The 15,347-nt window shown below is 45.3% G+C and overlaps 1 protein-coding gene across 3 annotated transcripts in view; it reads left to right on the forward strand.

The window, feature by feature from the left end:
* The window catches only part of LOC115481433, a 54,267-nt gene that overhangs the window by 22,459 nt on the left and 16,461 nt on the right, over nt 1–15,347 (forward strand). The window lies entirely within an intron of this gene.

Genomic DNA, 15,347 nt, shown 5'->3' on the forward strand with positions numbered 1-15,347 from the left:
GGGCACTGCAGTGAACTTCAATAATTGCTCCCAGGTACATAGCTCCCTTACCTTGGGTGCTGAGCCCCCCAAAACCCACTCCCCACAACTATCCACCACTACCATAGACCTAAGGGGTGAAGGGGGGCACCTACATGTGGGTACAGTGGGTTTCGGGTGGGTTTTGAAGGGCTCACATTTTGCACCATAAGTGTAACAGGTAGGGGGGGATGGGCCTGGGTCTGCCTGCCTGAAGTCCTCTGCACCCACTAAAACTGCTCCAAGGACCTGCATACTGCTGCGATGGACCGGAGTATGACATTTGAGGCTGGCATAGAGGCTGGCAAAAAAAGTTTTTAAAGTTGTTTTTGTTTGCTGGGAGGAGGTTAGTGACCACTGGGGGAGACAGGGGAGGCCATCCCCGATTCCCTCTGGTGGTCATCTGGGCAGTTCGGGCACTTTTTTGGGACTTGGACCTAAAACAAAAGGGTCCAAATAAAGCGGACCAAATTCTCGTCGGGGCCAGCTTTCTTTTTTCCATTATCAGCTGAAGCCGGCCATCTCGTAAGCACGCCCACATCCCGCCTTCGCTACGCCTCCAACATGCCCCCTTGAAGTTTGGCCGGCTCCACGACGGAAAGCAGTTGAGGCCGGCCAAAATCGGCTTTCGATTACACCAATTTCGCCAGACTTGAGAGATGGGCGGCCATTTCCCGATTTGTGTCGGAAGATGGCCACCCTTCTCTTTCGACAATAAGCCTGAAAGTATGACTACTGGAGAAATGCAACAAAGATTTTCTATCAGTAGGTTTAGTGAAAACTGTAGTTGAAAATTTTCCTTCTATAGTTTGTTAAGTACATAAGTACATAAGTAATGCCACACTGGGAAAAGACCAAGGGTCCATCGAGCCCAGCATCCTGTCCACGACAGCGGCCAATCCAGGCCAAGGGCACCCGGCAAGCTTCCCAAACGTACAAACATTCTATACATGTTATTCCTGGAATTGTGGATTTTTCCAAAGTCCATTTAGTAGAGGTTTATGGACTTGTCCTTTAGGAAACCGTCTAACCCTTTTTTAAAACTCTGCCAAGCTAACCGCTTTCACCACGTTCTCCGGCAATGAATTCCAGAGTTTAATTATGTGTTGGGTGAAGAAAACTTTTCTCCAATTTGTTTTAAATTTACTACACTGTAGTTTCATCGCATGCCCCCTAGTCCTAGTATTTTTGGAAAGCGTGAACAGACGCTTCACATCCACCTGTTCCACTCCACTCGTTATTTTATATACCTCTATCATGTCTCCCCTCAGCCATCTCTTCTCCAAGCAGAAAAGCCTTAGCCTCCTTAGTCTTTCTTCATAGAGAAGTCGTCCTATCCCCGCTATCATTTTCGTCGCCCTTCGCTGCACCTTTTCAAATTCCACTATATCTTTCTTGAGATGCGGCGACTAGAATTGAACACAATACTCAACGTGCGGTCGCACCATGGAGCAATATAATGGCATTATAACATCCTCACACCTGTTTTCCATACCATAACATCCAAAAAATTAACTCTGTTAGTAGAAAATTCCATCATAAATTTGATGTTAACATTTCTTGAATTCAGCCGTATTAGAAATGCATGCAATTGTTGATCACTCCCATTCCACAAACAAAACACATCATCAATGTAACAATTCCATTTAACAATCTGAGTCCTCTAGTCACTTTCCAATATCCAAGTTTTTTCACATTTTAACATATAGGCAAGCTATCGAGGGAGCACATGATGCCCCCATAGCTACGCCATAGCTATGCCATTTTTTGGAGATAAAGCTGGTCTTTAAATGAAATAAATTTTCTTTTAAAGATATGCCTGCTAATTTTAATATAAATTCTGTAGGAACTGTAGGAACTGTTTTGGGTCTATCTCTCTGTTCAAGAACCCATCAGGGGCGTAACCAGACAACAGATTTTGGGTGGGCCTAGGCAAGAAGTGGGTGGACACCAAATGTTCTCCCCTCCCACCACCAAAAGACATCTCAGCTGGCAGGAAAATACATCTTTCCACCTTGGCAGTCTGCAGCAGGCATGCGCTGAAAACTGAACATGCGCAGGTGCCAGTATCGTGGACAGTAGCGTTTTCATTAGCATCAGGGGGAAGTCTTCAGCTGGTAGAGCATGGGATCTCCACCAGCTACTGCTAAATGTGTGCTCCTGTTGGGTGGGCCTGAGCCCAAAGTGGATGGACCCTGGCCCACCCAGGCCCACCTGCGGCTACGCCACTGGAACCCATGTTAAAACTTCCAAACATTTGACCTGTAGGAGGGAAGTGTGTAATGAAACAATATCTAATGTGACTATAGTATATGGAATTTCCAATCATGGTATTTCAGCTAACATATCAAAAAAATGAGTTGTATCCTTAATATAAGTTTTACTTCTTTGTATTAATGTTTTTTTTTTAATGTCAATATATTTTGCAACAGGTTCCAACACTGAATTTTGGGATGACACAATTGGTCTTCCCTGGTGGATCTTGTAAACTCTTATGTATTTTAGGTACAATATAAAATTCTGCTGTAATAGGATATAGTTTGTTTATAAATTGAAACTCTGCTTTCATCAAATATCCTTCATTGTAAGCATCATTAGTAAGATTTCTAATTTCTTCTTGTATTTTTTATGTAGGATCTTCTGAGATAAACTCATAGGTATCTGTAGCATTTAATTGATGATATATTTCTTTCTCATATTTCTTGATGTCCATAATAACTATGGCTCCTCCCTCATCTATTCTAGTAATGATAACATTTTTATCTGACGGCAAATTTGTGATATATATAATTGAGTGCCCATGTGGAAGATGGTATGTGGGAAAAACTATTAGATCTTTTCACACTAGAATGAAAAAACACAGATTTTGCATTACTCATCAAAAATAGGAGGCTCCAATAGTTTTTCATTGTATGAAAGAAAATCATCAATTTGAGCAATTGAGGTGCTTTGTTATAGATCAAGTTCAAGAAAGAGCAAGAGGGGGTGGGGGACAGGGGAAAATTATTATTACAAAAATAATAGAGCATGTGAGGAAGAGCTGTCTGAAGGCTCCCGAACACCAAGCTCTGCGTTTTACTTTCTTTCGCCTGAGATATGGTGAAACGAAAGGGGAAAGTTGGGGCTAAAGCCACTGCGAGCCCTGGCGGTATTCCAACCCTGCGCCAGCCGACCTTGGAAACGTTCGGCCTTCAAACGCTAGGAGCCCAGATCTCTGCCCTGGTTGGAACCCCAGAACATCCGAGGGGGGGGGGGGGCTTAGCGTGGAAGCGGCGTCTTTGAGTCAGCCACCCAAGACTGCCCCGCCGAGACTGTGTGGAGAGGCGGGACCGATGGAAGAACCTCAGGCGGAGGTCTTGGAGGTTAGCGGCGGCCCTTTTGGGTACTCGACCCCGGATGGTTTGGCATCAGGACGTAGGGCGGGAGGAATTGACTCCTTGCCTTCCCCCATCCAGGTGACTCCGCATATTGGACTCGGTGTGAGGTCTAGACCGGCAGTCGTTACCCTTGAGGTCCTTTGGGACGCAATCCAGAATCTTAATTCATCTCTACGTCAAGCTACTAATTCCTTTAATACTGAAGTAAAGGATTTAAAATCACAGTATCAAATCGTGGAATCGAAGGTCAAGGAGCAGGAAGGAAAAAGTGAGTTAAATTTGCAAGAAATAACAAAGTTACAAACTATTGTTGGTAATATAGTAACAGAAAAAGATACGGTACAAAGGAAAATTGAATTCTTTGACAATCAACTCAGGTGTAATAACCTGAGATTTTTAAATTTTCCTAAGACTCCATTGATATCTCCATTGGAAATGTTAAAAAAAAATACTTCTCTGAAGTTCTTGGAATTCCTAAAGAAACTTTACCTCCAATTATAAAAGCCTACTACATTACAGGAGCTAAAACAGCACATGTGGAGGCTTCGGAATTGAATTTAACCCAATTTCTAGAATCATCCTTAGAAACTATTACAGAACGTACGACTCTTCTTGCTTCCTTTGCATTCGAAACTGATAGGAATCATGTTTTCAGACTTTACTTCAGATTTATCTCAGCTCAATTCTTCGGATCAAAAATACAAATCTTTCCTGATCTTAGTAAATCTACTCAAAGAAGGAGAAAAGAATTCCTGGGGTTTAGGCCCCGGGTTCTCTCTTTAGGTGGTACCTTTAAATTGAAATTTGCATGTAGATGTCTTATTTCCTTGAACTCAGCTTATTATCCAGCTTATAATCGAAAGAGAAAAACGCCTATATTTCGACCCAAATCGGGAGATGGGCGTTATTCTGGCAAAGGTGCCCAAATCGGTATAATCGAAAGCCGATTTTGGGCGTTTCCAACTGCACTCTGTCGCGGAATTGAATAAAGTTGATGGGGGTGTGTTGGAGGCGGGACTGGGGCATGGTTAGCAACCGAGGAGAGATGGGCGTCTTTAGCTGATAATCGAAAAAAAACGCGTTTTTACCGTGATTTTGGATCACTTTTTTTTACCCTTTTTTTTCACGAACAAGTCCCAAAAAAGTGCCCCAACTGACCAGATGACCACTGGAGGGAATCGAGGATGACCTCCCTGGACTCCCCCAGTGGTCACTAACCCCTTCCCACCAAAAAACCCACTTAAAAAACTTTTTTTCCAGCCTCTATGCCAGCCTCAAATGCCGTACCCACCTCCATGACAGCAGAATATGTTCGATCCTCTCACAGCCTTTCCCTGGGTCAGATGTGGCTATCGGGTGCACTACAGGGTCACATCAGCATTGCATTGTGGTGGGTGTAGGGTATTGGGCTCCGTGATTTCATTAGCTTGAGTTACAGTCTCACAATGTTGGTAGTTGGTAGGCTCTTCTCCCATGGTGCTTTTCCCCCTGCCTACTGGGTCAGAGTGTGCCCTGTTGTGTTTCCGGTAGTCCATGAGGTAGTGGCCATTTTTGTAAGCCAGTTTTAGATTCCTTCCATGTGTTAGCCACGTTAGAGAACTTAGTTCTTACCTTGAATGTGGCTGAAAGAGGGCATTGTACAGCATTCTGCCAGCTCTGACCTGCTAATCTCACTACCAGGGAGACTCGTTGCCAGTGGTGGGGCAGAACCTCTGATCTGCAGTTAACTGTGAGTAAGCGTGCTTATTCCAATAAAGGACGTTTTCGGAGAGATTAGTCTTCAGGTGTAAACTGGTGTGCCAATATTATACAGCAGTAACAAGTCCTAGAGGCCTGCGTGTATGCAGGTCCCTGGAGCACTTTTAGTGGGTACCGCAGTGCCCTTCAGGCAGGCAGACCCAGGCACATCCCCCTCCCACCTGTAACACTTGTGCTGGTAAATGGGAGGCCTCCAAAACCCACTGTACCCACATGTAGGTGCCCCCTTCACCCCTAAGAGCTATGGTAGTGTTGTACATTTGTGGGTAGTGGGTTTTGGGGGAGGGGGTTGGGAGCTCAGCACCCGTGGTAAGTGAGCTATGCATGTGGGAGCTTTTTCTGAAGTCCACCACACTGACCTAGAGTGCCCAGTTGGTGTCCTGGCATATCAGGGGGGCGAGTGTACTACGAATCCTGGCCCCTCCCAAGGCCAAATGGCTTGGATTAGGACATTTTTGAGCTGGGCGTTTTTAGTTTCCATTATCGCTAAAAAAACAAACACCGAGCTCAAAAGCATCGATTTTTTCGAAAATACGGTTCGGCCCGCCCCTTCACGGACCCGTTCTCGGAGATAAACCCCATGGAGATAGGCGTTTCTGTTCGATTATGCCCCTCCACGTGTTTTTTGAACCAGAAAAAATTGAGACAGTTTATAATTGCTAAAGAAAGTGGCGGTGAAGGAGTTCTGGATGCTCCCGGAGGGAGCTAAAACCGCTAGCAGGGTATGATCTCTCTCCTCACATTTGTATTTTGTTTTGAGAGTTTTTACTCTTAATTCCTTAAACAATTTCCTTGTATCTTGATCATTTTGTGTGGACTAAGTAACAATGCTATTTTCATGTGATCCTTGTAAGTAAAGGACATAAGAATTTCCTTTATATTTTCCTGTTTTTCCAACATTTATTTTATGTAAATGTATATTTTGAAAATATAAATAAAGAATTTAAAAAAGGAATAGAGATGGATACATACGCTTAACACTATGGAACCAAAAGGTTTAAATCTAATGACTGAATGGACTAAAAGTTTTAAATGGTAATTAAGTAACTAGGAAGTTATATAAAATCACAAGGAAAAATATAAAAAGTATATGAAATCAACAAGGTGAAAATTAGGAGGAGGGAGAGGTTTTCTGGCTGGTGATACAAACAATAGCAGCTATTTATAAACAATGAAGTCTTTCCTCTACCCAAAAGTAAATTCAAGCAGTTAGTAGAAAGTACATTTTGGAGGGTTCCTATTTGAAAATTATCCACCTACCCTGTGAGTAAAAGTGTTCTGTTTAAAAATTATCCACATTGGTTGTGGGTAAATGTGTTCTATTTGAAAATAAGGATCAGGAACAGCAAAACAGGAAAAACTTCTACGACGAATCCGCACAATGCAAAGGGAGTAGAGGCTGACCATAGACTAAACCAACTCAGGAGATGATGTATAAAAACACTTTATTGAATATTCAAGGGAATCAATATATATAAATGGCGAGTGTCGTACTCACTCGCAAATGCGCAGTAGAGACCCTCTCTGCCCCGCCCCCGCATCAATACGTGATGATGAGGGCGGAACAGAGAGGGTCTCTACTGCGCATTTGCGAGGGACACCGCCGTCGCTAACGCTCCTCCCACCCGGAGTCGCTGCCGCCACCCACCTTCCACCCGGTCGGGCCCTCGCTCCGCTATTGAAACAGCGAGGGCACACAGCTCTGCTGAGCTGCCGTCGGCCTTCCTTCTTCTTCTCTGCCTGTGTCCCGCTCTCGACGACGTTACGTCACACGAGGGCGGGACACAGGCAGAGAAGAAGGAAGGCCACGGCAGCTCAGCAGTAGAGCTGTGTGCTGCGACACGTGCCCTCGCTGTTTCAATAGCGGAGCGAGGGCCCGACCGGGTGGAGGGTGGGTGGCGACGGCTCCGGGGGGGGGGACGAACTCGGAGGGGGAGCGGCAGCAGCGAAGTCGGCGGCGGGGTGGGGGGCCTTTCAACCCCCCCTCCTATACTAGCCCGTTTTTACGGGCTGAACGGCTAGTATTCAATAAAGTGTTTTTATACATCATCTCCCGAGTTGGTTTAGTCTATGGTCAGCCTCTACTCTATTTGAAAATAATCCAACTTTCCACTGGGTAAAGTGTAATATTTTAAAAATAATCCACCTTGTCTTTACGTATAAGTGTTTTATTTAAAAAAAAATTATTCACCTTTCCTACTGGTAAAAGTGCTGTATCTGAAAATTCTCCACCATGCCTATGCATAAAAGTATTCTATTTGAAAATTATCCACCTTACCTGTGGCTAAAAGTGTTGTATTTGAAAATTGTGCACCTTCCCTTTTCTGTAAAAGTGATCTATTTGAAAATTATCCACGTTGCCTGTGAGTAAAAATGTTCTGTTTGAAAATTATTCACCTTGCCTATGGGTAAAAGTGTGCACTATTGCTTCGGTTGTCTTCTTGTTAGGATCTGTTTTGGTTTGACTTTCAGAAGTTGCTGTTCCAGGCATCTGCATTGTTCACTTACCACCACCCCCTTCCCTCAATATTCAGCACTATCTAACTAGTCAGGAACCTCTGGTGACTAGCTAAATAGCATTTTAGCGCCTAACTGGCAATAATCAGCAGGAGATAACGAGTTATTTCCCGCTGAATATCCATGGATAGCAGATAGCCACTAACTTCTGGATTATATATGTGTGTGTCCCCTAGATTTTCACATGGAAATTAAAGCATATTCCATAACAATGCACATAACTTGATTAACATGCCAATCAATGCTGATAATTGCCAATTAATAAGCAATTGACACTGGCATTAATTAAAATTTACATGAAAAATTGTCTAAGCATATTCTATAGCGTGCTGCATGTAAATTCTAAATCACATAGTTGAAAGGGGGCATGACCATGGTTGTGGAATGGGCAGGTCATGGGCATTTCTAAAATCTCTGTGCGTTGTTTTAGACCTCACGTCAGCTAGATAGGATTTTAGATACTGCTGGGGAGCAGCCATCTGTCTTGTACACATGTGGGTACCAATGACACAGGAAAATGTAGGAGGGAGGTTCTGGAAGCCAAATTTAGGTAGAAAGCTCAAATCCAGAACCTCTAGGGTAATTCAGAAGTGCTCCCAGTTCCACGCACAGGGCAAGAAACAGGCAGAGCTCCGGTGTCTCAATGCATGGATGAGGCGATGGTGTAAGGAGGAGGGTTTTAGATTTATTAGGAACAGGGCAACATTCTGGGGAAGGGGGAACCTATTCCGGAATGATGGGCTCCACCTTAACCAGGGTGGGATCGGGCTGCTGGCATCTGCATTTAAAAAGGAAATAGAGCAGCTTTTAAACTAGAAACTGGGAGAAGGCCAACAGTTGTTCAAAAGCAGTGGCGTACCAAGGGGGGGGGGTCCGCCCCGGGTGCACGCCACTGGGGGGGGGGGGGGTGCCGCGGCACACGCCTGTTGCCCTGTCTCAGTCCGAGTTTGCAATTTGCATGTGTTCACTGCTCTCTCTGAGTCTGCCCTGGAACAGATTACTTCCTGTTCCGGGGCAGACTCAGAGGGAGCAGTGAACACATGCTGATTGCGAACTCGGAGACAAGGCAACAGGCGCGCGCCGCAGCACCCCCCCCCCAGTGGCGTGCACCCGAGGGAGGTGTCATTTCATCAGGGGGGGGGAAAGAGGTGTCATTTCGTCGGGGGGGGGGGGGTCGCGCTGCACCCGGGGGGGGGGGGGGGGCGCATCGGCGTTCCGCCCAGGGTGTCAGCTAGGGTCGGAACACCACTGTTCAAAAGCGTATGGTTTGGAACAAAGTATTTTTCAAAGACTCACCAAAAGAGGGACGATAGGGTATCTCATTAGTGAGGTTGCAGTAGAGACCATAGTAGACCAGGTGACTTTAAATAAAAAGCAGTTAGATTTTCAAGATTGCAAATTATCACAGTTAGCTGCTGAGCAAGGTGTAAATAGGAACAGCAAACATAGTTTGAAATGTCTATAAGCAAATGCCGGAAGCCTAAGAAATGAGATGGGAGAGATAACATATTGCACTAAATGAAAAATTAGATATAATAGGCACCTCTGAGAGCTTGTGGGAGGAAGATAACCAGTGGAACACTGTCATACCAGGGTACTAATTATTTCGTAGTGATCGAGTGGATTGAATTGGTGGAGGGGTAGCATTGTATGCTAAGGAGGGTCTTAAATCAAATGGACAAAAAAACACAGGAACACATAGCAGGAAACATCTTGGAATCCCTATGGATTCAAATTCCATATGTAAAGGGGAAAAGGATAGTGATAGGAGTGTACTACTGTCCACTTGGCCAGGATGAACACGTGGAGGGGCATTTTCGAAAGGGACATTCAAGTTTCAATTTGGACATCCTTGCAAAATGTCCCAATCCAGGGGCAGGGAAACCCATATTTTCGAAACAAGATTGATGTCCATCTTTCGTTTTGAAAATACCATCAGGGACGTCCAAATCCTTAAATTTCGCCATCCCAAGATTTGGACATCCCTAGACATGGACGTTTCTGATTTTCGTCGATTTTCAAAACCAAAGACGTCCATCTCAGAAACGACCAAATGCAAGCCATTTGGGCGTGGGAGGAGCCAGCATTTGTAGTGCACTGGTCCCCCTGACATGCCAGAACACCAACCAGGCACCCTAGGGGGCACTGCATTGGACTTCATAAAATGTTCCCAGGAACATAGCTCCCTTACCTTGTGTGCTGAGTCCCCAAAACTCACTACCCCCAACTGTACACCACTACCATAGCCTTTACGGGTGAAGGGGGCACCTAGATGTGGGTACAGTGGGTTTCTGGTGGGTTTTTGGAGGGCTCGCTGTTTCTTCCACAAACGTAACAGGTGTGGGGGGAGGGGGGGGGGGTATGGTGCTGGGTCTGCCTGTCTGAAGTGCACTGCACCCACTAAAACTGCTCCAGGGACCTGCATACTGCTGTCATGTACCTGAGTATGACATCTGAGGCTGGCCTAGAGGCTGGCACAACATATTTTTACAGATGTTTTTTGAGGATGGGAGGGGGTTAGTGACCACTGGGGGAGTAACATGAGGTTATCCCCGATTCTCTTCGGTTGTCATCTGGTCATTTTAGGCACCTTTTTGTGCCTTAGTCGTAATAAAAACAGGTCCGGGTGAAAACGTCCAAGTGCTCGTCAGGGACGTCCTTCTTTTTTTCGATTATGGGTCAAGGACGTCCAAGTGTTAGGCACGCCCAAGTCCTGCCTTTGTTATGCTTCCGACATGCTCCCTTGAACTTTGGCCATCCCTGCGACAGAGTGCAGTTGGGGATGTCCAAAATTGGTTTTCGATTATACCGATTTGGATGTTTCTGTGAGAAGGACGTCCATCTTCCGATTTATGTCAAAAGATGGGCATCCTTCTCTTTCGAAAATGAGCCCAACAGAGGTATAAATGTTATAGGCTAACAAGCTGGGCAATACAATAATAATGGGTGATTTCAACTACCCCAATATTAACTGGGTAAATGTGACATCTGCTTGGGAAGTAAAATTCCTTGACGAAATGAAGGACTGCTTTATGGAGCAGCTGGTACAGGAGCCAACAAGAGGAGGAAAAATTCTAGACCTAGTCCTTAGTGGAGCACATGATCTGGTTCAGGAGGTAATGGTGCTGGGACTGCTTGATAACAGTGATTATAATATCATCAGATTTGATATCAGCTCTGGAGTAAGTACACACAGGAAATCAAATACAATAGCAATCAACTTTCCAAAAGGAGACTATGATAAAATGAGAAGAATGATGAAAAAAAATGAGGAGCAGCTGCAAAGGTCAAACATTTACATCAGGCATGGATGTTCTTCAAAAATACCATACTGGAAGACCAGGCAAGTTATATTCCATGTATTAAGAAAGAAGGCTAAACAACAAAAGGCATCTCTTTTGTTTGAACATAACTAAATGGGCTATAAGCCCCTAATGCAGTCCATTGGTTTTCTTATATTTTGTCCTTGTGATGACTTATACTGTGCCAAAATTGAAAACTCTTATCTCTAACTGGTCATTAATAAAAGGAGCTCATTGTGAACACTATCCACCCTAAAAGGTTGTTTTGTGGCTGTACATGAGGAATTGTGATGGCGGGCAGATGAGACGGGGAGGATGAGGGTGTTATCAACTGAGATAGAAAGTGGAGGAAGAGGAGACGTGGGTTTTGGTGGAAAGACGAGGAGCTCGGTTTTGTTCAGTTTCAGGTGGCGGTTGGACATCCAGGCAGCAATGTCGGATAAGCAGGCTGATACCTTTGCCTGGGTCTCTGCGGTGATGTCTGGTGTGGAGAGATACAGCTGGGTGTCATCAGCATACAGATGATACTGGAAACCATGAGATGAGATCAGGGAGCCCAGGGAAGAGGTGTAGATTGAGAAGAGAAGGGGTCCAAGGACAGATCCCTGGGGAACACCAACAGATAGGGGGATAGGGGTGGAGGAAGATCCATGAGAGTGAACTCTGAAGGTGCGGTGGGAGGATAATTAGAGACTGTAATGTCCAGTCAAACAGTGCTTCTGTTGGTCAGGCCAGTTATCTAATTATGATATGCCCGTTTTTCCTTTAAATTGGCTGGTACAGGGTGAGAAAATGCAGCGACATATGCAGGAGGTGCTCTGACCATGCAACAAGTTTTTCCTGAGCTTCTCCTCTGTATGTGCTGCCTGTTGTGGCTGTTCACATTGCCTCCCTCTCTGTCTTACCCTCACTCTGTTTTGCTACCTGTCGATTTCTTTGTAAACTTTGTGATGGTGTCTCTGTTCTACGGTTTTTAAGCCAGCTGCTGACACTACCGTTTAATTGGGGGGGGTGGGGGTGATTTAGCCAATGGCAAGGTGGAAGAATGGGGCTCATGGTGGCAGAAGAGGTTCATACTAGGCTGGGAGAAGTTGGAGGAGAAGACCTCTAGCTAACAGAAGGGATGGGGATGGGAGAAAGAGAATAGATATTAAGGAATGGATATAGGAGAAGGGTTTTAGTGCTGGACCTCATACAGTGGTGGAAATAAGTATTTGATCCCTTGCTGATTTTGTAAGTTTGCCCACTGACAAAGACATGAGCAGCCCATAATTGAAGGGTAGGTTATTGGTAACAGTGAGAGATAGCACATCACAAATTAAATCCGGAAAATCACATTGTGGAAAGTATATGAATTTATTTGCATTCTGCAGAGGGAAATAAGTATTTGATCCCCCACCAACCAGTAAGAGATCTGGCCCCTACAGACCAGGTAGATGCTCCAAATCAACTCGTTACCTGCATGACAGACAGCTGTCGGCAATGGTCACCTGTATGAAAGACACCTGTCCACAGACTCAGTGAATCAGTCAGACTCTAACCTCTACAAAATGGCCAAGAGCAAGGAGCTGTCTAAGGATGTCAGGGACAAGATCATACACCTGCACAAGGCTGGAATGGGCTACAAAACCATCAGTAAGACGCTGGGCGAGAAGGAGACAACTGTTGGTGCCATAGTAAGAAAATGGAAGAAGTACAAAATGACTGTCAATCGACAAAGATCTGGGGCTCCACGCAAAATCTCACCTCGTGGGGTATCCTTGATCATGAGGAAGGTTAGAAATCAGCCTACAACTACAAGGGGGGAACTTGTCAATGATCTCAAGGCAGCTGGGACCACTGTCACCACGAAAACCATTGGTAACACATTACGACATAACGGATTGCAATCCTGCAGTGCCCGCAAGGTCCCCCTGCTCCAGAAGGCACATGTGACGGCCCGTCTGAAGTTTGCCAGTGAACACCTGGATGATGCCGAGAGTGATTGGGAGAAGGTGCTGTGGTCAGATGAGACAAAAATTGAGCTCTTTGGCATGAACTCAACTTGCCGTGTTTGGAGGAAGAGAAATGCTGCCTATGACCCAAAGAACACCGTCCCCACTGTCAAGCATGGAGGTGGAAATGTTATGTTTTGGGGGTGTTTCTCTGCTAAGGGCACAGGACTACTTCACCGCATCAATGGGAGAATGGATGGGGCCATGTACCGTACAATTCTGAGTGACAACCTCCTTCCCTCCGCCAGGGCCTTAAAAATGGGTCGTGGCTGGGTCTTCCAGCTCGACAATGACCCAAAACATACAGCCAAGGCAACAAAGGAGTGGCTCAGGAAGAAGCACATTAGGGTCATGGAGTGGCCTAGCCAGTCACCAGACCTTAATCCCATTGAAAACTTATGGAGGGAGCTGAAGCTGCGAGTTGCCAAGCGACAGCCCAGAACTCTTAATGATTTAGAGATGATCTGCAAAGAGGAGTGGACCAAAATTCCTCCTGACATGTGTGCAAACCTCATCATCAACTACAGAAGACGTCTGACTGCTGTGCTTGCCAACAAGGGTTTTGCCACCAAGTATTAGGTCTTGTTTGCCAGAGGGATTAAATACTTATTTCCCTCTGCAGAATGCAAATAAATTCATATACTTTCCACAATGTGATTTTCCGGATTTAATTTGTGATGTGCTATCTCTCACTGTTACCAATAACCTACCCTTCAATTATGGGCTGCTCATGTCTTTGTCAGTGGGCAAACTTACAAAATCAGCAAGGGATCAAATACTTATTTCCACCACTGTAGGTGCCCCATATAAGAGACTTGGAGAGGTCCCCAGTCCAAAGCCCAGGTCCAATCTCTTCAAGTTACATGATTAATACTACCCCCTTCCCCCACCACCTTACTCCAGCCACTGTCCCAGGCTGCTGATGTCAAGGCCACTCCAGGTGTCCCTCTCCTTTCATTCCTTCACACACACACACACACACACACAGCCACAAACACATACACACACTCCATTGTCCTACCATACTTCGATCACTGCTAGTAGCAACACCACAGCGATCAAAACAGGCTGCTTCAGGCCCTTCTGTTAACGTGCCCCGCCCGAGCAAAATCCGGAAGTGGCATCAGAGGTGGCAGAGCATGTTATATAGAAGCCCCCAAAGCAGCCTGTTTTGATCACTGTGGTAGGAGAACGTATTATATGTGCGGTGGGGGGTGGGGGGGGGATGAAGAAGGGAGACAGGCATTGGATCTTGAGGGGGGGGATTTGAGATGTGCTGTTTGACCCAGGGGGCGAGAGGAAGGAATGGGCAAGAAGAGGTATTGCTGAACCTGGGAAGGAGAGGGAGGTGGAAGGGACAGACAAGGAGAAGTCCTGCTGGACCTGGGGGAGAGGGAGGAATAAACATGAAAAGTTGCTGCTGGACCCAGGGAAGGAGGAAGGGAGAAACAGGTACTGCTGCCCCTCCTAGTCACTCTCCACAAGCAAAGGAGAAACAGTAGGCCTTGAGCCCTGCCTTGAATCCAGGTAAAGAGGTCTCAGTGTGATGGTCCTTAGGAATGAATTCCATAGTAATGGAGTAGTAGGTAAAAAGCGGAACCACAAGCTTCATCAAGTCATGCCCTAGAAGTGGGGAGAGATTGTCAAAAGATTCTCCCCCTATGACCCCATTTGATCTTTGTGTTCCTTACCTCTTTTTTAGTTAAATTAGCATTCACTGCTGGTACAGGACCTTAGGAGGAGGTGGGATTGGAGGACAATGGTAGTAGAGTTTGATGTTTTACTTACTCTGCACAGTAAGAAATATTCTACATTCTAATGTTTTTTGGATGTTCACAAAAAGCATTAAAAAAAAAAAAAAGAAAGTAACTGAAAAAGTAGCATAGAAAAGCAGAACCAGATCTTCAAAAGTATATTTCCATGTAAAATTTCAGGTAATTGTCTAGCAATACTGCCCATGTTACATGCATGAATACTTTGGACCCTGTTTACTAAGCCAAACTATAGGCATGCTAGTGTTTTTAGCGGACGCTAACGTTAAGTACATAAGTACATAAGTAATGCCACACTGGGAAAAGACCAAGGGTCCATCGAGCCCAGCATCCTGTCCACGACAGCGGCCAATCCAGGCCAAGGGCACCTGGCGAGCTTCCCAAACGTACAAACATTCTATACATGTTATTCCTGGAATTGTGGATTTCTCCCAAGTCCATTTAGTAGTGCTTTATGGACTTGTCCTTTAGGAAACCATCTAACCCCTTTTTAAACTCTTCTAAGCTAACCGCCTTCACCACGTTCTCCGGCAACGAATTCCAGAGTTTAATTATGCGTTGGGTGAAGAAACATTTTCTCTGATTTGTTTTAAATTTTAGGAATATATG

This window comes from Microcaecilia unicolor, chromosome 1 (genome assembly GCF_901765095.1).
Source record: "Microcaecilia unicolor chromosome 1, aMicUni1.1, whole genome shotgun sequence".
In the NCBI taxonomy this organism is placed as follows: domain Eukaryota; kingdom Metazoa; phylum Chordata; class Amphibia; order Gymnophiona; family Siphonopidae; genus Microcaecilia; species Microcaecilia unicolor.